At 40.3% G+C, this 23358-nt stretch overlaps 1 protein-coding gene across 4 annotated transcripts in view; it reads right to left on the bottom strand.

Annotated features, from left to right (window-relative positions):
* Window positions 1–8137: 8137 nt before the first annotated feature.
* The window catches only part of SUSD1 (sushi domain containing 1), a 141012-nt gene continuing 125791 nt past the window's right edge, over window positions 8138–23358 (bottom strand). For 3 of the 4 annotated variants that reach the window (XR_004319413.1, XR_004319410.1, XR_004319411.1), the window contains 3 exons: window positions 15042–15127; window positions 9339–9530; window positions 8138–9164 (listed from right to left, as the gene is read on the bottom strand). The gene's annotated coding sequence lies outside the window, so the exon portion shown is untranslated. Of the gene's footprint in view, window positions 9165–9338; window positions 9531–13096; window positions 13234–15041; window positions 15128–23358 lie in introns of those variants that run through there. The other variant, XR_004319414.1, reaches the window with a different exon arrangement.

Raw genomic sequence — 23358 nt, forward strand, 5'->3', positions numbered from 1 at the left:
GGGAGATGCCAGACTAGTTGGGCACTACACTTAGAACTGACATAGCGTTACGTCTTCCATATTCTCTTGGTTAGAGAGAGTAGCCTCAGGGCTCACCCAGAGTTAAGAGGGCGCAGAAATGCTCCATCTCTTGATATGGATGGGAAATATTGATGTAGCCATCTCTGAAAATACCCTTTGCCATGTTCACCCACACAATAGCCATTCTGCCTCCTAGATAACTCTCAAATGCATTTAACTCTCACCTACTCCATAGCCATCAGGCCATCATCTTTTCTCACCTGGACTCTTGACTTAGCATCCTAACTGGCTTCTATGATACTTGTAGATCTCCTTCATTCTTGGAGTGACTGATAGAATGATCCTTTTATATGGCAAAAATAATTACCCTTCTCCCTATACTTAAACCTTTTATGTAGCTCCTATTGCCTTTAGGAAAAATCTAACATAACTTACAAGTTCTTTCATGACTCTACCTCTACTTGTTTTCCACCCTCAACTCAGAGAGCATAATGCAGTCATGTAGAGCTCTACATAGTCGGAAGCATTTAAAAATAGATTTTTAACCCTACATAAAATTACTTCTATACTTATGTTAATGTTTCATCTGTGTCTTTGGGGTAATTTAATGTTTATTGTGAATTTCTACTATCACTTGAAAAATGCTTAGAGGTGAAGGTAGTATTTCTAAAGGTACATGACTGTGACATCTTTCTATCCTCATACTTTTAATCTTCTTGGGATGTAAGTTGTGATTGTGTTATTCATAGAGATTTTTAAATTTCAACACTTCCAACACTCCTGGGCTATGTTCATGGCTTCTGATGTTATAAAGGTGGCTATTTTTGAATGGCTTGTTTTATGCAAATAAAATTTATGTATGAGACAGTAAACATAAATAAATGGCAGACCTTTAAAATTAATGTGTGTGAGGTGAATGTGATAACCATTACACTACGGAAACCCGATTAAAATTAATGTGAAAATCTTTGTCTTTTAATAGGATGATTTTACCCATTTACATTTATTTTCATGACTGATAAATTTGGTTCCTCATCTCAAATTTCATGTTTTGCATTTCTCTCCCTTATGTTCCTTTTTCCCCCTTTGTTTTCTATCTTTGGATATTTAGCTTAGAGTTTTCCGACAGATCTTTGATAGTGTTTTGGAAAATAAATCAATGTTTCTAATTCTATTAGTATTTATATTTATTTATCTGCATGATGAAAAGGGTTTTAAAATTTAACCTAGTCCACCTTTTTTCCCCCTCACTGGCCAATGTAAGTCACTGAGAACCTAGCATGTGTAGGGCACAGATAATACAATGTTAAAGAAATAAAAATCTCTTCTCTCACAGAGCCTACAGTTTAGCAAAGAGGATTATAATATTTAAAAAAGTAAACTAGGCAAGTACAGGTTCTATACTCAGGTTATTGGCGTACATGTTTAACCGTACAATCAATTTCGAGAATAATCTTTGGCTTTTACAGTCACTTTTGAGCTACGTGTACCCTTTTATATATACTAAGTGATTTTCAGTGCTGCTATGGTGTACCCATTCTTGAGTCCTCCTTTATTTCTCTCCTTGGCTGTAATACATCTTCCAAGTAGCTGGGTACAGGTGTTCTTTCATGGGCCCTTCCAAGAGCCAGCTAGCAAGGCAAAGGGACCTCAGTGCCACACAAAATTGACACAGTCATGATTTTTCACCAGCAGGGGACCATGATACACACAGCAAGGCTGTGGCTTAGAAAAGACGAAATTTCCTAACAAAGTTTCAGAAAGCACTGCTCAGTTTTGAAAGAGGCATGTTTCTAAGACCTTTGGAGCTTAAGTTGCTTTTAGGAACAATTCTTCTTTCTGTATTGCTTATAGGAACAATTAACAGCTAAGGGTTCACTGTATCCATAAAGAGATCTTAGAGCGAGCCATGCAAAAGTTGAGGCGTGCGTGGTAGTAGAAGCATGGAGAAGGCTGTTTCAGGAAACCAGAGGGGAACTGAAATGATGGCCTCTGATCTTACAGGAGCTAGATTGAGATGGCATCTGTTTCCTCTTTCATACCAGCCGTCTGGGGACTGACACGGGACAGTGGATTAGAGGATGAACTAAATACTTGCCTAATGACTGCTCTGTGAACGGCTATTTATTCTGGGCAAATGCAAGCAGGAAGCCAACTCTCAAACTGTAGAACCCAGAGACTGGGGAAAGAAAAATTAATCTGAGAGTCAAGGAGTATGTCAAAGAGATTCATGTCAGAAAGCCAGCCCAAGTGCTGTGCCAGCATTGGACACCCTAGCCTGTGTGTCAAGGATAGCTGTTTACTTTCTGCTTACGCAATTATCCTGGTGGCTTATCTGACTCTGGAAACCTTTTGCTTGCTTGCCCTTGTGGTTCAGCCTCCAGAAGGTGATGGAAGAAAGAGTAAGTTAGTGTGAGACAGAGGGAAATTCAATCAATATTCAGGTATATTTGTCCCTGAAAGGTGTGGAGAAGTTATCACCCACCACCAAACTCTTAACTTCTCAAATCAGAGTTAGTCTTGGGGAAAAAGAGAGTGAGGGATTTGGGACAGAGGCGCACATCCCATCTTGGGGAAGTGGGTGGAGACACCTGGAAGGTAAATTTTCTGAAAGGAGACATGTAGACTAATGATTTGGGGATATGACTAAGGACTTTTTCTGCCAATGTTTCACTCCTCTATCCTTCTCTTCCATTTTCCCAAATCAAACATAAACTGCATTCACAAGTGATTTTCAGTCAAAAGTATTTCCTTTATGTATAACTGAAAAATTGTGCTCTACACTGGAATTTGACACAACATTATAAAATGATTATAAATCAATAAAAAATGTTAAAAAAAAAGTATTTCCTATAGATATGTATATTTCTATCTACACATATATGTAGTTTCATATATATTTATAGCTTTAGATATATGGTTATAAAGTTATAATTTAATACATTTTATTAATTACTCATATATTTGTCCCATTTCTTAGTAATTAAAAAAGTCATCATTTCTTGCATGGTATATAAAGAAATAATTGTAATTTTAAAATATTTTATTTTAGGCCAATACCTTATCAGTATACTGTAAATTCATTTTAATACACACTGATGATTTTCATAATATATAAAGGCAAAAGTCTACTTTTTCTTATTTAGCAAATGACACAATCTAATTTTCTTTAAATTATGTGAAAAAAATTGTAATTTTAGACAAAAATTTTAAATGACATATTCTGTTGGGGTTGGTTTAGGGATCAAGCAGGTACTACAATGAAGAACTAAATCAGGATTACTTAGACCATCAAAAATAGACAAAACCCATTTTCAAAACTGTTTGAAATTTTTAAAAATTTTGGACACCAAAAACCATTTGGTTTACTGTTTTAACTTTTGTGTTTTATTTCTGGATAACAAAATGAGAAAGAAATTTCCAGGCAGCTAACTGGAGTCTTTCTCTGCATATAAAACTATCTTAGGTGTACTCTTTATTCTCAATAAATGAAAAAGAGATACAAATGTCACTTCTTTTTTTTTAAATACTAATTTTTCAAGTACCAGGAATTCTGTGTTATGCTAGATGAGAATCTGGATTGGATGAATGTACCATGACAAAATGAAGATCAGTTTGAGGCCAATTTACAGAATTCTTATTATATATCCTTCATTCATTTGTGGCATATATTTCAATATCAGGGTTTCCTATGCTTTGTCTTTAATCAGCAATCAATTGTGAGGATAAATCAAATAATACAGGTGATAAATTATAACAGCAGTTTAACCAAGTAATAAGCCCTTCAGACAATTCAGTCACCAGAGAATTCAATCTGATTTCCACTAAGTACTGGGCATGTTCACTCCACGTGCTCCTAAAAGCTCTCAAATGTTCTGTATTGCAGGGTAGAATATTGATTAGAGAAATAGAAATTGAACCAGATGCAATTAGCCACCTCTAGTGATATGAATCCCTGAAAGAGATCACTTGGAAAATGCTGAAGGATTGAAGTTCAAGACAGCAAGCTATCAGAACACAATTAAAAATTGCCTGACTTACAGCTTTAAAACTGACTTTTTTCCCTTATACATATGTAAATGTTTCTGCAAATCATGGTGTATAATGATTAGGGGGAAAGATCCCATAAAATTCCTGGAGAGATACAAATTTTCAAAACGCGTATATAAATTTACCCAAACACATGGGAATTGATTTGAGCTTAAAATAGTTACTAGAGAAGGTCAAACCTTCTTCTAAACTCTGTTTCCTTCACTGAGAAAGCAGCCTTCTGAATGATTATTTTTACCCCATGTGTTGTTATTTGCATTGGGTTACTGAGCATATTTTCAAGCTGTTTTTTCTGCCCAAGCCTACAGAATCTATAAGAGACAGAAACAGTGATGTAAGAAGGACCAACCCTGGACCAGTCCCCAGAAAGACACCCTCAATAGCTAATAGGCGACAGCCAAGAGCTGAGAAGCGGATGTGAGCATTGTCACTGGGAGAAGTGACACTGTCATTGCATTTTTGCATCATATATTCATTCATTCATCCTGTAAGGGCACGCATCCGATTTGTCTGTGTTCTCGATCCCCAAACAGAAGACTTAGGAAATAAAATTTGGGGGAGGGTATAGCTCAGTGGTAGAGTGCAGGCTTAGCATGCACGAGGTCCTGAGTCCATCCTTAGTACCTCCATTAAATAAACAAATAAATAAACCTAATTACCTCCCTCCCCCCCAAAAAAAAGAATTAAAAAGAAAAAAATTCTGGCATAATATTTTTTTTGTTTGTTCTTTTTTCTGATTTTCTTTAACAAACCACAGTTTTAATACCCTTCCACTCTCTGCTGTGTTATATTTGTTCTTCAAACACTTTTCATAATTTACTTTCGCAGCAATCACGTTGAGTGAAGTCACTTCCCAAGGTGCCTGATGAAACCAGCCCCCAAACCAAACCTGGCTGCTCACTCAGAATTCTTCCTGCCACACTGGGCTGCCTTAGTTCTCCTGAGATGTGCATGGCAGGACTGGCGCCACCACAGCCACGGCAGAGACGAGCTGTGCTTCTCAGAATTGCAAGTTTTCTCTCTGCAGATGAGCCCCTATAATCAACAGAATCACAAACATCACTTTTGCAAACTTAGTCAATTTTTTTTCCAAAAAACAAAAGAAAAAGGCACCCTGAAGAGTGTTTGATGTTATTTCACATTGCCTTTTTAAATGTGCAAATTAGCCAGTGTCCCATTTCTTTCCCCATTTCAGTCCAGAATGTGAGAAGAGCTGGAAGGACTTTCTGGAAGAAATGAGATCGCAGTGTTCCTGCCTCTCTAGAAAGCCCCAAACCAAGTCACCATCGACTTAGGGTGTCTCCCCCCAGCTCTTTGTTCATGCTCCCTGCCACATGGATACAGTTCAGAGGGAAGTGTTTGCTGCTGAGTCAGGCACATCTCTTCTATATCAGTTTCATGATAATAACAAGAATGGTCATCACAAAAACACTATCCAAAGAAACTGGAACCCTCATGTACTACTGATGGGAATGCAAAGTGGTATAGGGTGTTTTTTAAAAAGCCAAACATATTAGGCCAAGTGAAAGAAGCCAGAGACACAAAGCCACATAGTGTATGATTTCGTATTTATGAAATTTCTAGAATAGGCAAATCCAGATATACGGAAGTGGATTAGCAGTTTTCAAGGGCTGGGATGAGGAAGAAATTGGGACTGACTGCTAATAAGCAGGGGAGCCCCTTTTGCAGGGGATGGAAATATTCTGGAATTAGGTAGTGGGATGGTTGCACAACATAGTCAATATTCTAAAAACCATGAACCTGTACACTTTAAAATGGTGAATTTTATGTTATAAGAATTATTTCAATTAAAACTAAAAGCACTGGGTCCCACATCCCAAAGAGTCTAAATTAAAGCAACAACTCTGTACAGATACATTTAATTACATAAAGGATACTTTTCTCGATTTGGGGGGTGGGGGGGAAGGGAATGGAGAGGAATGGAAAGGCCAGTCAACTAGGAATAGAAAGGCCAGAGGAACAGAAAGGCAAAATGTTCTACTTGTATTTTTGCAAACAAAAAATAAAGTCAAACAGAAGCTTACCATAAATCTTATCATAGACTTCACTCCTGAGAACCTACCCAAGGGAAATGAAAACATGTTCACAGAAATAATTGCATAGGAACTGCATTCATAACAGTATTATATGTAGTAGCCAAAAACTAGTCCACTAACTGGTGAGTAGGAGACAAAATGTGGTTTATTCATATTGTGGAATAATAGTAACTAAAGGAGTGAAATAATGATACCAAAAAATGCTTCAAAAATATTATGCGAAATAAAAAAAATCCAGACACAGAAGATTGCATATAGTATGATTTTACTTGACTGTATTTTACAGAAAAGGCAAATTTACAGAGACAGAAAATATATTGTTGGTTACCTAGAAATGATGAGAAGGGTCTAAAACTGGATTGTGGCCATGGCTACATAGCTCTGTGAATTTACTAAAAATTAGTGAAGTGTATGTTTACAATAAGTGAAAGGTAGGTGGAGGTGGGGAGGAGGGAGGAATGGAGAAAGGGAGGAAGGAAAAGGAAAGGGAGAGGAGATAAAAGAAAGGGAAGGGAGAGGGAAGGAGGGAGAAAAGAAAAGACTGGAAACACAGAGAAATATTTTTTAAAGCAAATAAATATAAAACAATGTGACAGACACAACACAAAAGTTAAAGATTAAGACAAAGTTAATGCAAAATACTTAGAAAAGTCTCAAATGTGCACAAAGATACATCAAGCAAACACGAAAAGGCTTGGCAAGTAATGAACACCATGGGGAAATAGTCAATAATACTGTAATATTTTTGTACAGTAACAGGTGGTAAATAGACATCATGCTGATCCTTTTGTAATGTATAAAAATATTGAATCACTATGTTGTACACCTAAAACTAATATTATACTGTAAGTCAATTGTACTTCCATTTTTTAAAAAAAAGGCCTGGCAACACTCAAAGCAGAAGAGTGGAATTCAAAGCTTAAGCCTTCACTGAGACAAAGAGAGTCATTTTATATGAATGAGGTAAAAGAATGAAGAAATAATAAAGCTTGTCACTTTCTAATTTTCTAAATACACAATTGTAGCAATACGTTTGTGACTATTCCTATTGGTCTATCACCAAATGGACAATAAATATATTTATTAATGTATTGACTAATACCTGTAATAAGCTTGAATTAGTAGATGTACTCAACATGTATAAAATTGTTTCTTTTCAAATGTCAAAGAAACATTTGCACAGAGAAAGAGCCCAGCAAGAAAATCTCATTAAGTTCTGAAACACAGAAATTTTTCAGGCCATACATCCTTCCCCTGGAAGAACATGTAAGTGTGAAAGCAGGAGTTTTTTATGTAGTCTTCTTAACGTCTCTGTATATAGAGACCATGGCTTTGGGGACATCCCCACCTGCTAGACGGGTGATGCTTTGAAGGTGTAAGTGGAATCCAGTACGAGAAAGAAATTTTGTGGGTAAGTTTTACTTTTTATTAGTAGAATAAACTTTAATAGCTTATATAAAGGTCCTAATTTTTATAATATTTTATAATATCCTCAAAGATGTTGGGGCACCAAAATATATCCCAACCCACATGTTCTGATTATAGAAATGTGCAAATAGCAAGTTACAGTCAAAAGATACTGACTGCATCCCAGGAAGTATTGACCTTTAAGTCATGACTCCAAATTCAGACCTTCACACTTAAAATCATATTATACCCTATTCTGCAAAATCATGATGTTAAAAGCCCAGGATGTAGAGTTATATTTCCAGGGTTTGATTCTTGGTTTACCAGTAACTAATTGTATGACCTTGGACAAGGAACTTACCCCTTCTGTGCCTCCATTTCTTTGATGTAAAATGGGGCTAATGATAGTTCTTAATTCATAGATTTATCACTAATGAGTTAATACATGTAAATAAATAATTTGGAATAGTTCTGAAAATATGTCATATTCTTAATATACGGTACTTGATAATATTTTATTTTTAAATTTTTAATTGATGTACAGTTGATTTACAATGTATTAGTTTCTGGTGTACAGCATGGTGATTCAGATACATATATATATATATACACACATACACATATATATATTCTTTTCCAGGTTCCTTATATTATTATTCTGAGTGTTCTTATTTAAATGGCTGATGTAGAAAGAAAGAAAGGAAGAAATAGAGAAATATCATACCAATAGGCAAGTACTAAGCTGACTTTCTTTATTCAGATTCATAAATGAAGACAAGGACTCGTCTGTTGACTCACTCTGCTGTCTGCTTTGCCGGGCATTTCTCGGGCAACCACATCCTAATATGCTGTGGCAGGACTGAGGCTGCCCCTGGAGGGACGCGGCCTGACCCACATACCTTCCGGAAGCTGAGGTTTGAGAGTAGATAAGGAGGAGGGGAAGATGGAGAGGAGAGTTGAAAGCACTGCGAGGAAAGCTAACCCTAAGGAGAGGAAGGACCAAAGTCAGGACAGTAGCTGCACCAGAGACAAACCACGTATTTGATCGTTTCTCCCAAGTCTGGGCCCCACCTACCCTCAGTCTTGGTTCAAGAAGGGCAAGGCCCGTAGGGTAACCTGTGCTGGTGGGAACCCAGGCTGAGGATGCTGGGCCAGGAGTGAGCTTTGGAAGAGAAGAGGGAAAAGGCAGAATGCCCTCCAGAGTCCCGCAACCTCCCTGCTCCATTCAGTGATGGAGGGGCCAGGGCTTTCTCCTTCCTGCTTCCCACTGAATCCCACATCCTCAATGACTCGCCATGCTTACCCCGCCCCAATCACTCTGCGCACCATAGCACACGGAGACGGTGTCAAGGGAAAATGCTTAGTCTGGATTTGGCGCTAAAACTGAAACTCTTGGGAGGGGGATCAAGGAAGGGGAAGAAATATCATTCCTTGAGTGCCTGCTACAAGTCAGGAAAAGAACTGGGTCCTCTTCCATTATCCCGTGCAGCCCTCAAGAATGATTCTGAGTTCAATATTTTTATTTATTTCCAGTTAAAATGGGAAACTGAGGTTTAGTCTTAGAACTGGAGTTTGAATCCAATGCTGGTCCCCAGGCTCCTGATCTTCCGCGTACAGCACGCTGACTCCCTGCCAGTGAAAAATAAAAATGTCAGTCTCCGCAAATCCAATCACTCCCCTCACTGCAGGTCAGAAAAAGGAGAGAGAACTAACACAGCAGATGCCAAAGCAGGACTTGAGATTCACAATAACAGGATGTGCTGAGCGCAGCAGAGTTCCCTGGTTATCACACCCTTTGGTCACCTGCTCTCACTTTGCCTGTTTACAAGTCAGGAAGTGAAGTGGCGATGGCGAGCATTGGGGGAAGCTGACAAGCAAGCGAACTCCACACGTTCCACTCAGCCGTCATGGTTCTCTCACGTTCGGTTATCAGCAGGGTAGAGAAAATGTCCAGCCAAGAAGAGTGTGCAGGCCACGTCTCCCAGTCTACTCAGCCTGCAGGCACAGTGAGAGAAATGAGACAGCAACCTTAGGCAGAACCCCTGGGGCACCAGCAGCGCCCTCCTCCAGTCAATCCCTTCCTTTCTCTTCTTTCTTTCTTTCTTTTTTTTTCTTTGTTTGCTTCTGTTTTTGTGGTTATTTATTTATTTATTTTACAGTCACCAGTTTGTTTGTTTAAGTTTAATTATCATTTTTTATTGAAGTGTAGTTGATTTTTTCAATGTTAGTTTCAGGCGTCCAATCCCTCCTTTCCTGATTCAGGGGCTCCTGGGGGCCCACAGGTGCAGCAGAATTTAGTAGATTCTGGAGGCAGACACACTTGGCTCAAATCCTGGGTCCCACTGTGTCCCCACGCAGTGTGGGGCTGTGGGGAATACAATATGACAGCATCAGTAAAGGACCAGCACAGGGCAGTGTTTACTCACTTCACTTCTCAAGGGGTGTAATTCTCAACTTCTCCAAACGCTTACAGAGTCCTGCCAGCCCAAGGCCTTAAATAGTTCAAATCAACTTCTTTTTCCAACCTCAGATCAGGCTACCCGAATTGCTCCCCTGAACTATCATCATCATCATAGTCATGGGAATATAGACTTGAAAAAAAAAAAAAAAGAGTGTACTTCCATCTTTAAACCCGTATTCTACAGTCACACTACACACATGTGGTTTCCTGTTCATTAATACAGTTAGAAATCCCCTGGTTGTCTTGCGGAATAGCGCCTTCTGGACGCTATCTTAGGGGAAAGGGTGGTTTTTAATCATTTTGTTGGGTTTTTTCCACTTTACAGTTCCTTATTTGCTTGTCACAGCTGCCCTTGAATGCATCCCTGGTCTAGGTGGTTTGGTTCGGCTGCAGTGGTTCTTCTCCTGGGGTAAATCCTAGATATATTTTTTCCTACCATGAGTGACACTCAGTACATGCACACAGTTGTGCAATGGTCAGCACCGTCTAGTTGCAGAACCTTTTTATCACCCCAAGAGGAAACCTCACACCCATTATGCAGTCACTGCCTGTCTCCCTTCCCCCTAGACCCTGGCAGCCACTAATTTGCTTTCTGTCTCTATGGATTTACCCATTCTGGGATATTTCATATAAATGGAATCATATAGATAATGTATCGTGATGAGCTAAGGTTAACCCATCGGACTGAGAGGTCCTGGCCTGGGAGGTCCCAGACCAGTCGGAGTCCCCAGGCTCACTGGCCCCATCGCAGTCTAGCCCACCTTGACTGGCCCCGTGAGTGACTTTCCCAAATGAGGGAAAATATTTAACTGGGCTGCATCTTTGGTGATTCTATAGGCTGACACCCCAGTTTCTCTCTTCTCTGGGCCCCTCCTGACCCAACTGAACTTACATACCAAAGCCAACATCAATAATGCAGCAGGGCCGTTCTGCAATAAGATGTGCGCTCTTCAATGACATTTTTTAAGGGGGTTAATTAGATTCATTTAATTACTTTTTTTTAAATGGAGGCACTGGGGATTGAACCCAGGACCTCCTGCATGCTAATGCATGTGCTCTACACTTGGGCTATACCTTCCCCTCCTCTCACGGTGTTTAAAGCCAAAGAAGTTGATGCCATTTCTTGAGGAATGAGTATAGGGTGAGAAATGGTTCTAGGACAGAACTCTGAGGAACTCCAACCCTCCAACCAAAGCAACTGGATGGAGTTGTTGATGAAGGAGAAAAAGTGGTCAGGATAGTAAGAGAAAAATCCAGGACAGTGAGATGTCAATGAGGCCAAAGGAAAGCATGTGTCAAGGAGTAGAGAGGAGTCAACAGAGATCAAATAAACTGAGAACTGAATAAGCAAGCTTCACAAGAACAGTTCTGGTAGATACCTCGGCTAGAAATCAGACCTCAAGCAGAACAGAGGTGGGGGAGGTGGAGAGCAAGGGTCAGCAATATTCTCAAGAAGTTTGGCTGTACTGTGGAAAACAGTATGGAGATTCCTCAAAAGACTAGGAATAGACTTACTGTATGACCCAGGAATCCTGCTCCTGGGCTTATATCCAGAAGGAACCCTACTTCAGGATGACACCTGCACCCCAATGTTCATAGCAGCACTATTTACAATAGCCAAGACATGGAAACAGCCTAAATGTCCATCAACAGGTGACTGGATAAAGAAGATGTGGTATATTTATACAATGGAATACTACTCAGCCATAAAAACTGACAACATAACGCCATTTGCAGCAACATGGATGCTCCTGGAGAATGTCATTCTAAGTGAAGTAAGCCAGAAAGAGAAAGAAAAGTACCACAGGAGATTGCTCATATGTGGAATCTAAAAAACAAAACAAAACAAAACAAAACACAAACAAGCATAAATACAGAACAGAAATAGACTCATAGACAGAGAATACAGACTTGTGGTTGCCAAGGGTGTGGGGGGTGGGAAGAGATAGACTGGGATTTCAAAATTGTAGAATAGATAAACAAGATTATACTGTATAGCACAGGGAAATATATACAAGATCTTATGGTAGCTCACAGAGAAAGGAATGTGACAATGAATATATATATGTTCATGTATAATTGAAAAATTGTGCTGAACACTGGAATTTGACACAACATTGTAAAATGATTATAAATAATAAAAAATGTTAAAAAAAAAAAAAAACTTTGGCTGTAAAGGAGAGAAGAGACAGCAAACTGCATCTAAAGAGGAGCGTGGGGTCTAAGGAGGGTTGTTTTAGGGGTTTTGTCTTTGTTTGAGGGCATGGAAGAGAATAGCATGTTTTCATGTTGATGGGAGTCTCCCAGAGAGGAGAGATTTAAGGTGCAGGAAATAGGATAACCATGCACTGTGGTCCCTCCGAAGGCAGAGGATGGAGCCAGGACACAGAGCCTCCAAGGGTGGATCTGCCCCCGCCATGAGAGTCTGGGGCGAAGACCAGGCACACAGTCTGCCAAATATCTCTGGAAGCAGGAAGACCCCTGACTGGGACTATGGGGGAGCAGAAAATGGCAGGTGGAAGGCTCCTCCCAGGATTGGCCTGTCCTCACATCGAAAAGACTTCCCATAGTGGCCTTAGACAAGCAACTGGTGCAGAGCCAGCCTGGCTCCTGTCAACGCACCCCCGCCAGCCCACCCCCGGGGGCTCCCTCACAGCTGTCCTGCAGGCAGACAAAGCCTCTCTGTGAGAGCCTCGCTTTGTGTAAAGGGACAGTAATGAGTGGAAAAGATGGATTAAAGCAAGAGCCAGAAAACCGGATTCCTGACTCACAAACTCGGATTCCCACCCCATCTGCTGGAGGGAACAGCCCTCAGGTGGAGCGGGCTCACAGAGCTGGACCAACTAAGCCAACAAAGGAAGTGCTCAAAGCAAGTGTCTTGTCGAACCCAAGTTCGTGGGCCTGATGCACAGTGAGGCCAAACAAACTGAAATGTCAAATTTTGCAGCAGAGCAAGCTTTACTGCAGGCGCCGAGCAAGGAGAAAGGATGGCTCGAGCTCAGAAAAGCCTGAACTCCCTGATGGTTTTCAGGAAAAGAGTCTTTATAGGCAAAACTGGGGGGCAGGGGAAGGGGGGCTGCAGGGTGTGTGACCTGCCTCTGATTCGTTGGTGGGGTGGTAACAGGGTGGTGTCCCAGGAATCTCAATCATCAGTCTTCTGGTTCCAACCAGTCTGGGGTCCGCATGCTTGTGCTCAGCCTGAAGCTACCATTCTCCACCTGGGCGGGACCTTAGTTCCTGCAGAAGAACTCAGAGATATGCACCAGATTATGCACATCCCTTGAGGAGGAACCAGCACCCTGACCTGTCGCTGCACTGTTGTTTGACTGCCTTTCCTCGGTTTCTGCATTCTCTCCTCTAATCAGTAACTGTTTGATTCTGCCCTTTGGAACTCAGGAATGGTCTAGAAGGCTGAAATCCTTTCTCCTAGAAACAAGAAACGGAGGACATGGAAAGGCTTTTGTACCGGAGGGGGCCCGCAAGGTCCTGCTCGATTTCAGTCTCCCCTTTTCTTTGCTACACCTCAATTTTGAGAGGAACAGGTGTTGGACCAGAAAGGGAATAACGTTATGGAGAGAGAGGCCGATCATAAACTTGGCAGAGGGACTCGATTTTTAAGTGCACAGAGCATATTTCACAGGCGGGAAGTACAAACAGTATCTCAGTTATTTAAAATAAATAAATCTGGAGGATTTTAAATCCTAAATTATCCTGTCTCAGCAAGACGTACATCCTGAGATGTGTTCAGCCTCTCCAGGAGAGTTGGCACCATTTCTAATGAGATTACACGAAAGCCAGGGCCAAGCAGGAGCAGAGAGGGAATTGTCACATCTCCTCTCGTAAAGTCACCTTATCAGCCGCGGCACTGGGGACTGGACGCCGGAGGCTGGGGCGTTCAGGAAGGGCTGAGGGGAGGCAGCACCAGCTGAAGCATCTGTCAGCTCTGCTCATCTGCCTCGGCTTGGAGCCTCTCCAGGCTCCACCTCAACCTGGCGTTTACAGCGCTGCCGGATGCGATTCAGACTTTCCCCTCCTAACCTCCTGGGTGGTCCCACCACAGTTATGGTCACGTGGCGGTGATATGATTGTGAGGACCAAGACGGGGGGGGGGGGGTCCGGGGACTGCAACTAGTTCTCAGGACTAGTCACAACCCTCAGGAGAAGGAGGAACTGCTGGGGTGAAGTGCTTATTTCCAAAGCCAGGGTCTTATCTCACCTCTAGTGTGACTGCCACAGAGAGGGTTTCAGGAATTTTGGGGGCTCCAAGCTCTGGACTGGGCTGCAAAGGGCACTGGAATGACTGATTCCTAAAAAGCACCTTCAAGGCACTATCTCATTTAATCCTCACATCTCAGGGGGCACGGAGTATTACTGGAATTTTTTGGATGATGCAACTGAGGCCCATTGATGTTAATGATATGTCCGTGGTCATGTGGCTAGTGGAGACGCCAGAATTTGGACCTGGTGGAGCCAATTCTTGTCCGGTAGGGCTTAGCTGCCTTACACTCAGTCCCCGCACTCAGGAAACTCATAAGAAACTTACACAAATCACCACAATGTGATCGTGTGTATTAGAGTCCAGTGGGGATTTACAGGATGGAGAAATCACATCAAAACTTTAATTTGGGAGAAACGGTCCGGCTGTCTGAGGAAAAGCAAGCAGGATAACTGAAAGCATATTTATTCTGAAAAATCTTGCTAGGTGGACCCGCCAGTTGAAAAAACAAAGTTGGACTTCCAGGGACTGAGAGGAAGGTAAACATTTAAGTTGAGCTCTGATGGTAGGATTTGGATATGCAGAGAGGGAAGAGACCTATGAGTGTTATTTCCAAAACAGAAGCAGTGAAACAAAAGCCAGAAAGGCCTAGGAGATGTTTGTTAACACAAATCTGAATGTGCAAGAAAAAGCACAGTGTTTACCTACTTTACATTTAGTCACAGTAGGGATGACACGGCCCCACTGCATTCAGCTGGCAGGAAATTTAATTTCAGAGACTGAGAGAGGTCTCTTCCCTCCCCTCCCACCCCCATCCCCACTTCCACACCTCATGATCAGGAGTCATGATGTGAAGCAAAACATCCAGGAGCATCTCTGGCCATTGGTGGGCATCAGGGGATCAGCAAAGTTTTTCTGTAAAGGACCAGAGAGTAAATATTTCAGACTTCACAGGCCAGAGAGGACTCTGTCACAACTACTCAACTCTGCCATTGTTGCCTGAAAATAGCCATAGACATTAGGTAAATGCATGAGGTTGGTTGTGTTCCAGTAAGACTTCATTTATGGACACAAATTTGAATTTCACGTCATTTTTATACGCCATAAAATATTATTTTTCTTTTGATAGTTTTCAAATATTTAAAAATACAAAAATTATTCCTAGCTCACAGGTTATACAAAAATAGATGGCAGGCCAGCTTTGACCTATGGGCCAACCCCTTCTCTACATGGTTTCCAAGATTCCTGAAGGCCAAGCTTACATAGATCCTTAAAGTTGGGTGACCCTGTTGCCCCATGGAAATCTTTGCCAAGGCTGAGAGCCTTGGTACCCTGAGTCCAGGAAGACCTTCCTAGACTTAACATGGAATTGTCATCTTCTTGAGGTTCTGTGGAGGATGGGCCACAGAACCCAATTACTTAAAAACAATGCAGACATCCATTCCTTTTCTTGGGGAAAAACATTTGCTCTTTTACTGCTCAGAACTCTTCCCCTCAAAGCCACTCTACAGCTCCCTTCCTGGTGCAGAATGCTCAAATCCCTCAGCTAAAGGGAGAAAGTCAGGAAGGGAGGTAGCCTGCAGACTTATTCTTCTTTAGGCCTCCTGGCAAGGAAGCACAAAGACTTGGCTACCTGCTGGAATGCCGAGTTGTGTACAAAGAAAACAAAGACAAATACCTTAATCAAATATCCTGCCTAGGACCAGAGCTTTCCAGCCCAGGAGCAAGTTTAGGTCTCAACATTCCAGGCTTAAGCAATCAGGCTGCCCTTCCACACCTCAGTAGGTACTGGTCTTGAGTTCCCTCAGAAAACTGAAGGGAGGTCAGGGTTCTAGTGACAAAGAGGAGAAGTATGTGATTTGGCCTTTCTCAGGGCACCAGGCTCCACTGAAGATGACTCAAGGTCTTGGTTTGGAAACGACTTAGCAATCGCTTTGGCCAACCACTGGTCTCACCAGCTGCCCACTCCAGGAAGTCCTAGCATATCTGTGGTATAAAGAACAACCACGAGCCAGTCTCCACTTTCCCCACAAGTTTTTGTTTCTACCTTGGGTGAATTGCTTAAGGTCTGTGGAACTTCAGCTGTAATTCCAAGAATGAGAGGTCAAATGCCTCTTCTGGTCCTGAAATCGTCTCCAATCCCCTAGTCTGAAGAGGCCGCTTTCCCTCCTCATCTCAGATTGCGCACTCAGCAGTGCCTGCCGTTCGTGTCATGGTTGTACCCGTGGCCTATCTCTGGGCCCTGTGGGAGCAGAACTGGCTTCAATCATGGTTCCTGCAGCCACTTGCTCCCCAGGAAGATGACCAGGCTTACTGGAAAAGAATGGTCTCTACCCAAGGCAACTTGAGATAGGAGAAGTCATCCTCGGAGGGTAGAGACCAGGGGAAACCCAAGCCCAGGAAATGCAAGCAGTTTGTTGGGAAATTGCTCTTCTGAACTGTCAGAAGGGAGGCTTCTGCTTGAAGGTCCTTCGCTCAAGTGCAAACTGTCATTCAGGTTGATTTCTTGCTCCCTTTCTGTGCACCCATCAACCTTTGATGACAAGGCCATTTTTTATGCCCACACACATTATACAGGAAAGACTCAGCCAAGCCTTATTAAATGGATGAATTAATGAAACTCACTCTCAGGACGTGGGCCAAGATTTGCCTAATTCTCCCCACAGCCCTAGAGAAAGGACATTTTATAACACAGCCCTTTCTTTCCACAGAGCTGTATAAAGCCTCCTAGCTTAATTGACTTGACTTTTTTTTTTTTAACTTGACAAAATGATTCTCAAGTTCAAGATGGCTGCCACATACCTGCTTTCAAGATAGGAAGAGGGAGAAAGGAGACACAGCCCTAACTGAATCATTTATCAATAAAATAAAAGCTTTCCCAGAAATTCCCTCAGTAGACCTCACTTCAGCCTAGTTGGCTAGAACTATATCCTCTGTCCACCTGGGGCAACAAAGGAGGTTGGGAGCTTGAGTGTTCAGCTTCTCCAGCCTCTAAAGACCCAGAGAAGGGGGATTTGGGTGGGTATGGCAGGAATCGACCTGAAATTCTGCCACAAATAGCTAAACAATTTTGAGAAAAGCACTGAAGGAGAAACTAGCTCTGTTATCTTCTAAAATATATTATAAAACCCCAGGACAGGGGAGGGATCAATTAGGAGTTTGGGATTATTGGATACAAGCAACTATATACAGAATAGATAAATAAGAAGATCCTACTGTGGAGCACAGGGAACAATATTCAATAGCTTGCAATAACCTACAATGAAAAAGAATACAAAAAGAATATATATGCATGACTGAATCACTAGGCTGTACACCACAAACTAGCATAACATTGTAAATCAACTACACTTCAATTAAAAAAACAACCGATGGGAATAAAATCAGAGTGGTACACCCAAGATTTGACAGAAGTGCATAGAAAAGAAGAATTAGCCCAGATCCTAGTAGATATAACAACTCAATATATGATTATTTTTTTAATTAAAAAATTGGCTGCCCCCTGAGCTAGATGATGAAATATGCCTCTGCTTAGCGAACTCATGAGACTGAATCAGCCATAGCTATTTTTGGAGGGGAAATAACCCAGAAGAGGAGAACTCACCACCTTCTGCACCGATAGGCCAGGCCCCCTCCTCCCTTTGAAACTGGCCAAGTGTGAGCAGAGGAGGCCCACTAGCATCCAGGTGATGTTTGAAGATCCTGGAGGCGACGGCTTCTGTCTCCCTTGGAACAAGGTGGAGTTTTCCAAGAAAAATGAAATGGGAATTAGGAAAGGTGGGGACTTCAGAGAGGGCTGCAGAAGAAGTAGAGAGAAGAGCTACAGAGTTTAAAGAAGAGGGCTCTGCAAAATACCTTCTTTCCGGAGGTGGTTAGAACTTGCCCCTTATGTTATAAAAGAGGAATGAATCAACCGAAGAAAATCTCTGTTACTGCTCCGTAATAGTGAATCCACCCTTCATTAATAGATCTATGATTATTCCATTTATGGGCCAGCATGTTTGGTCTGCGGAAAAACTGTGAGCAGAAAATTCTAAGGGAAGGAGAGAGCAACCATTATTTTGCCACTTTGTGGAGCTTCGGTAGAAATGATCCGTAAAGTTCACCGTCCCCTTTCACGGATAATGCTGCTGATGATAAAGATAATAATAGCAGCTAAATTTCATGAGCACTTAGTATGTGCCAGGAAAATGGACTATGTAATTTAATTCTCAAAACTAAACTACCCTTTGGCATGTGGAATTCTGCTGTTGTCATCTTTTTTTTTTTTTTTTTTTAGATGAGAAAGCTGAATATGTTAAGTTAATCACCCAAGGCCTCTCAGCTAGTTAGTGGTGAAATCAGGGTGCAAACGTTGGCAAAGAGACCCCAGACTTCATGTTCTTGTCCCTTATTGTGTCCCACTTTCTTTGGCAGAACCGGAGCTGGCAGTGAGAGACATGAGACTGACAGCTCTCCCTGGAATGAGAGACCATGATGCTAAATATCCTAACTTCCTGCCTCCTTCCAGCTCATAGGTTAATAAGAAACATCTGCTAGTGTGAGAATGAGGACCATGGCTACATTCAGGATCCACCCAGAATTATAGAGTATCCAGAGCTCCATCAAGCACAGTGCAGCCACCATGGAAAACAGTATGGAGGTTCCTCGAAAAACTAAAAGTAGGGTTCTCATATGATCCAGCAATCTCACACCTGCTTTATAGCCAAAGAAAACTCTAATTTGAAAAGATACATGCACCCCAATGTCATAGCAGTACTATTTACAACAGCCAAGACATGGAAGCAACCTAAGTGTCCATCAACAGGTAATTGGATAAAGAAGATGTGGTATACACACACACACACACACACACACACACACACACACGGGAATACTACTTAGCCATAAAGAATGAAATAATGCCATCTGCAGCAACATTGATGGATCTGGAGAATATCATATGAAGTAAGTCAGACAGAGAAAGACAAATATATGATATCACTTCTATGTAGTATCTAAAAAATAATACAGATGAATCGGTATGCATAACAGACTCAGACATAGAAAACAAACTTACAGTTACCAAAGGGGAAGGGGCAGGAGAGGGATAAATTAGAGTTTGGAATTAACAGATACAGCCTATTATACACTAAATAGATAAGCAACAAGAATGTATTATATAGCACAGGGAACTATATTTAATATCTTGTAATAACCTATAATGGAAAAGAATCTGAAATATACATGTATATATATAACTGAATCACTGCTGTACACCAAAAACTAACACAATATTGTAAATAACTACACTTAAATTAAAAAAAAAAAAAGGAACAGGAAGGAGCAAATGTTTTTTTAAATTCCTCATTGTCAATAAGAAGAGAAAATTTCCCTACTTAAATCCCATCATTGTCAAAGAGAGAATTACAGCTTAAAGAATGCTTCTAAAAATCGTAGAGGAAATCATAAGTAGAATTTAAAATGCAATCTGTGACACTCAAAACCTTGAAAAACATAAGTGATGCGGAACAGTAAAAAGATGGACAACTACTCAGCCATAAAAACCGACAACATAATGCCATTTGCAGCAACATGGATGCTCCTGGAGAATGTCATTCTAAGTGAAGTAAGCCAGAAAGAGAAAGAAAAATACCATATGAGATCGCTCATATGTGGAATCTAAAAAACAAAAACAAAAACAAACAAACAAACAAAAACAAAGCGTAAATAAAGGACAGAAATATACTCACAGACAGAGAATACAGACTTGTGGTTACCAGGGGGGTGGTAGGGTGGGAAGGGATAGACTGGGATTTCAAAATTGTAGAATAGACTACACTGTATAGCACAGGGAAATATACACAAAATGTTATGATAACTCACAGAGAAAAAAATGTGACAATGAGTGTGTATATGTCCATGAATAACTGAAAAATTGTGCTGAACACTGGAATTTGACACAACATTGTAAAATGATTATAAATCAATAAAAAATGTTAAAAAAAAAGATGGACAACGAAATCTAAGGCAAATGCAAACTAAATGCAGGTAGAAACCATGGTTATTATTTTAGATAAAGTAGAATTCGAGAAAAAAGAATTAAATTAGAAAAAGGCGTATAATTTATAATTGATATTTAGTAGCCGTTATCTTTTATGTATCAAATAACATGACATCAACATGTATAATGTAAAAAATTGCCAGAAACTTAAGGAAAATATGACAAAAATATAATAAAAATGATTTTTAAGTATTTCTATCATGTGACAAATCAAACCCACAGAAAAGAAAAAGAAGCAAGGGAAAAAGGGAGTGAGAAATAACTAACGAGATGAGGATCAATTCAGAAGAGTATGTGGTCTGCAAGATTTGTTTCGGGGCCCGGTGCCCCAAGTCCAACTAACAGACCCCACGCCTCTCCCATTTGACATTTTAAGACAAATGAAGCTCCAGTGAAGATAACAACATACCATGTCCTTATTCTTGAAGGTAGATTACCAAATGTGAGATTTCAACGCCAAAGATAAATATGTTTCCAGTTGTAATGGATATCCCTGGATTGCATTCCTAAGGACTGCAGCAATTTACGTTCCTGCCACACAGTCGGTGCTTTCATATTTTGCCAGTATCTTATAACTGCCTTAATTTCTATTACTCTGTCTTCCACATTTATTGGCCATTTGCATTTCTTTTCCTATAAATTGCCTGTTCATGTCCTTACCGACTTAAAATTTGGCTTCTTGAGTTTGAGATTTACAAATATTAACTTCTATATATAAAAATAGATTTTTAAAAATTTCTTTTGTATAGCACAGGAAACTATATTCAATATCTTGTAATAACCTTTAATAAAAAAGAATATGAAAATGAATATATGTATATGTATGTATGACTGGGGCTTTATGCTGTACACCAGAAATTGACCCATTGTAACTGACTATACTTCATTAAATAAAAAAAAAAAAATCCAAAAATAAAATTTGGCTTCTTGGTCTTTTTCCTATCAATTTATAGGACCTCTTTGTGTAGGAGAGCATTAAATCTCTGTTATTGCATTACTAATATTTTCCCAAACTATCATTTATGACTTTGATTTTGACTTTTTGGGTTTGGTTTAAACTTTTGACTCTGACTTTGTTTTGGTGGTTTTCAATATACAAAACAAAAAGTTAATGTAGCCAACTATATGTATGTTTTCCTTTATAAATTCTGGGCTTTCTAATTTGCTTAAGAATTCTCCCCTTACTCAGTTTATTCAAGTAGTCTTTTAAAATTTCTTCTTTTTCCACATTAAAACTTTAATCCATCAGAGATATACTTTTTGTATGTGTTGTATGAGGAAGAGGTCCAACTTCACTTTCCTCCTGATGCATAACCAGCACCAGTCGATAAATAGATGGATTCTTTTCCCACTTAAAGTCCACCTTTGTCCTATATTAATTACTCAAAGTCACACAAGGTTACTTCTGAACTCAGTTGTGTTTCTCTGATTTATGCATAGATTCTTATGTCAAGTATATATTGTTTTTATTACCATTGCTTCATAGAATTTTAAATAGTGTTAAATAACAAGTCGAGCAAAATAAAGAGTGAGAAGTTATTGGATGTGGATTTGGGTCCCCAAACCATCGATCAGCTCTGAGTACAGTTTCCATGGAGATATGGAGATGGATGTTGGACATGGTGACGTTCAGGAAAGAGTAGAAAGTATGATTGTGCTCCTGGAGAATCTGGCAGTGAGAGGATGGAAGGAGGTGGTCTGGTTTATTGAGTGGGAAGCAGGGAAAAGGAAAATGTTTTAAAGCCCAGGGAAGATTTGCATGTTTGTGGCCAAAAAGGAAGGAGTTTGTGGGAAGAGACCAACTGACAACTGAAGATTCAGACCTACCAAAGAGTTATAAACATCCAAAAATGTCTTCCCAAAAGAACTAAAGTCATGGGAGTATCAGAAAGTGCTGTTCCTTAGTTTCAGGCTTTGTGTAATGTATATTGCCACTAAGGCTTCCCATGGTCTCAATTCAACATCAAAATATTGAAATATTATGAGAATAAACAAATTGATTAACCACAATAAAATCAGCTATATCTTCTCCACTGGTGAAAACAATGATAAATTTTTCTTTTTTTCCTGTGTCAAGTACAATTCTGAGGACAGACACTGGGGGCAGAGGCTAATGGAAGGATTCTGAAGCATCACAGATGCTCTGCTTCCTGATAACAAAGTTAGTAGCAATGATTCTACCTAACATTTGCCTGTTCCCTGTAATTCTGTTCCAAACAGAAGGGTGGCTCAACCTGCACCCTGAGGCTCTGGGGCAGTGGTTTCCAAACTTGGCTATAGTTACCCAAGAAGCATTTTTTTAAAAAAATCTGAATACCCAAGTGGCCCTCCAGATCAATTAAAATCAAAGTCACATGAGACTTCAGGGTAGATAGTTTTAAAAGCTTCTCAGATGATTCCAATACGCAGTAAAGCTTGTGAACCACTCGTCCGGGGCTTCTGAATCAGCTGACAGTGCTGTTTTCTGAAGTTGGGACATGTGAGCTTTGGCAAGTTCTAGTGTGAAGAAATAGTAGAAACAGATGACCAAGCTCCATCATGGGACAGAATACATTCTCTGCAAGCCAGTTTTCTTAAAATGTCCTTCCAGTAAGATGCTATTGATAATCTTGAATGAGAGTATGTTCCAAAGAGTCTAACATGGGCAGGAATCAGACTTTTTGCATAATTGGGTGCTTTGGCCACTGTGCAGGAAAAAAAAAAAAAAAGGCTTAAGTATCCCAGGAATTGAAAGAGAAGCCATTGCTGATATGGAGTTGAATGTGAGAATTTAATTACCAAGAACAAGAAAGGAGTCATTTATTCAGTAGTTTCCTAGGAAGCAAACATTTATTTTTCAACTCTCCTAGTGGCTGGAATGCTGTTTAAAACAACTGCCAAGAAGCATTTAAAAATTAACTGTACTGCAAATTGTTTTGACATACAAGGAACTAGAACAAACATATATTCACACCCACCTTAAAATCTAAGGTTGCAAAACTAAAATTGTATTTATTGGGAAACGAAATGAACTGTATTGAAATCTGAAAAAGTAAAACTCTAAGGTGTCACCCCGACAGCTGAGAAGCAAAAAGAAATATTTGCTGGTATTTGATTTTTATTC

The sequence above is a fragment of the Camelus ferus genome, chromosome 4, assembly GCF_009834535.1.
Source record: "Camelus ferus isolate YT-003-E chromosome 4, BCGSAC_Cfer_1.0, whole genome shotgun sequence".
NCBI classification, from domain to species: domain Eukaryota; kingdom Metazoa; phylum Chordata; class Mammalia; order Artiodactyla; family Camelidae; genus Camelus; species Camelus ferus.